A 3,273-nucleotide genomic window follows, 5' to 3' on the forward strand; every position below is an offset into this window, starting at 1 on the left:
CATGAATTTTTTTCCTTTTCCTTGCATCACATCATTAAAAAAAGTGAACAGTAACTTGACATTACAGTTACTCTACATAATCGATTTTGTTGGGATTTTTCATAAACCCTGTTTTAAGATTAGAGTTGTCAGCAAAAATGGAAACCAGTTACAATATGCTAACTTAGTTCAAGTTTTCTGCAAAAATGGATATACTTGTTCCAACTTTTCACAAAACGTGATTCTTGAAATAACTAAAAAAATGTCGATTAGATCGAAATGAAAAAAGTCTAGTTGCTGACTAATTTGAGAAATTTGACTCTGAATACTAATTGCGGATCAAGGGGTCAATCAGCAGTCTGCAACTACACATATCATTGTTCACAAGAACGATTAAGTCTTTGAATTGAGTCTCAAGTAGCTACAAATAGAAAAAGGGAAATGTTGTGCTTGTTACAAAGTTGTTGAAATTGGTTATGCTTATCCTTGAATACTCTTGAAAAAACTTTTATAACTACCATATTTTGTTGTTTTGCATAACTAAATTCGATTGTCGAAAGTGCTATATGAATCGTGAAGAGTGAGGACACGCTTTCGTCATTTTTTCTTTTTTGGAGATTGGCCACGTAATATGAGAAAACCAGTCCGCTTAATTCACGATCAGATTTCGCTTACTTGCAAATATATCATTTGTTGCTAAGTCGACATTTAGTTTTTCGAATGACTATTCGTTTTGATAAACGCTGATTTGCAAGGATTGTGCCTAATTATGCGTTAAGTGATTTTATTTGTTCAGATTGTCCGAATTAATTCGGACAATTTGAACCTTTGCCGGTTCAAATTATCCGAATTGAAAAATCTGCCCGACAATCCGTGTGCAATTGCTTGGAGGGAACTTTTTGATAAAAAAACGTATTTTAAAATACTTTATAGCTATCTAGAAAACTGTTTAGCGTACACTAGATATTTGGTAGCCAACAGAAAAATTTCATCTCTAATTTTTCGGCTTACTTGAATTACCATACCTATTCTGTAACAAATAAAACGTTGCCGACCTCGCGAAGACGATATGAAAAAAGAATTTTTATTTTTTTTCTGCGTGCCTTCTAATGGAAGGCTGTATCCTTATCTACTGGTCAAAAATGAATGCTATCTAATTCATAAACGTTTGCAAATATGAAATAATAGGGTTTTCTCAGTCGGACATACAGCTGTTAGCCAAAACCTCCTTTTCCACTTTTCCTTGCTTGTCTTCTACGGGTACTATTGCCCAACTTTGGACTTCTCCGGAACCGAGCAACACAAAAGTCACACCACCGGTCCAGGCAACACCCGCGAAAACATAGAACGCATACAGCCACAAATCTTTACTATGTGGGTTGTCTTTCGTAATCTGGTCCACTATAATAGGCGATACGATTCCGGCTAGGGTTGCTACTGTGTTTGTGATTGAAAAAACAACACCTGCAAATTGTGGAGCAAGATCTAAGTTGTTGCAATAACAAGCCGAATAATGCGCTCCAAAAAAGAACATCCCAGCGGCAATAAAGCTGACAGCTTGTGTCGAATTGCATTCGGAATAGCCGGCCAAAACCAAAAATACTCCTGGTAGAATTGAGCTAACAAGTTGGTTGAATTTTCTGATGAATGTAGTCGTTACGTATTTTCGATTTCGAATGAAATCGGTTATTTGAGACGTCAAAACTGTGCCTACAAAGCAACACAACCATGGTAGAGCACTGAAAAATCCATTTGTAGCAATATCAAAGTTCAGAACGTTTGATAAGTATAACGGCAAACACGACATCATTCCGTAATTGATAAAGTTACACGCAAAATGCGCGACCATTAAGCCGTAAAAACGAACACTTGTCAAAATTCCTCTCCACGGAATTTTCAGTTTGCGATCATCAACAACTTGTGATTTCAGTTTGATAAAATTTTTCTCACTTTCTGAAATTCTTGGATGTTGGTCCGGTGAATCGTATACAATCAAGCACCATGCTATGTACCAAATTACAGCTAGAAACCCGTTCACAATAAACCCTAATGGCCAACCATTCCACAGTTTCAGGGTGCACAAATAGCCAATTAAGGGTTGAATAGCCATATTGCCGAATGAGGCACCCGAAACTGCTAATCCAGCGAACGAACTCCGCTCAAATTTCGGCGCCCAGCGACCCGTTAAATGATGGAAAGAGGGAAAGGTCATTGCTTCAATAACGCCCTCTAAAACCCTCAAGCAGATCAACCATTCCACCCCCAAATAAGACACAGGGGGAGTCAGGAGGGTAAAAATGCCAGTGAGTAACACCCCCAGACCATACATGTGTTTCCCACCGTAACGGGAGGCAACATATCCAGCGGGAATCTGGGTAACGAGGTACCCGTAATAGAAAGCACTCAACACATTGGCCTCCTGTCCAGATGTCCAGTCGAAGGTTCCCTCGTCTGAGTTGGAACTGGAGTTGTGAGAATGGTCTGGACAGTTCTCATTGATAGTGCTGTTCTCAGTGTCCCTATCCTTAACCATGTCCACTAAGGCCACACTGATGTTGACCCGCATTGAGTACAACAGGAAAAAGCCCAGAAACCCCATAAAAGCCAGTTTGTATCTGGTCGAAAACACTTTCCCCAAAACTGACTCATGGTATCTGGAGTCTATATCGAACAAGCTTGTAGTTTCAAAGGTAGCGCTACGTTTGGAACATTTTTCATAACTCATAACTTGTATTTAATTTGAACGATAGAGAGAAATTTCTATGAGCAAATTAGGCTTGAGCTAGTTTAAGACAATTTAGATATTCTAATCCAACAATCCAGAAAATCTGAATCGACGAATTTAACTATTCTATTATTCTCTCAGCCAGCTTCGGTTACTGAGTTTTGGACTTGCCACGATTAAAGATCCAATCATTTGACAGTCACCGAATTGATGTTCTATTATTTACTCAAGACGGCTAAATGGTAAACAATTCTGTTGAGAGTGTTATGATGGGTTTGCGAAGGTTCAAGGCTCAGGTCAATTTGAACTTGAATGCGTCATTGTAATTATCATTATCAAAAATGAGAGGTTAAGCTGCGGGAAATGTTGTTATTGTGATCAAAGCTATCTGCGACACAAAATCATATTTGTTAACGAGTGTTTACCCCAGTCGACAACGAATGGTTATCTTGCAAGATCTTGCAAGATTCTGGCAAAATCTTGCAAGATCTTGCAAGATAAACCTTTGTCTTGCAAGAATCTTGCAAGATAACCATTCATCTTGCAAATATGCAAATAAATGGAACATG

General features: G+C 38.4%; 1 pseudogene; it reads right to left on the reverse strand.

Annotated features, from left to right (window-relative positions):
- Window positions 1–1,090: 1,090 nt before the first annotated feature.
- On the reverse strand, window positions 1,091–2,844 carry LOC142340965 (sialin pseudogene; annotated as a pseudogene).
- Window positions 2,845–3,273: the final 429 nt, after the last annotated feature.

This window comes from Convolutriloba macropyga, chromosome 6, assembly GCF_964194025.1.
Source record: "Convolutriloba macropyga chromosome 6, txConMacr16.3, whole genome shotgun sequence".
NCBI classification, from domain to species: Eukaryota; Metazoa; Xenacoelomorpha; order Acoela; family Convolutidae; genus Convolutriloba; species Convolutriloba macropyga.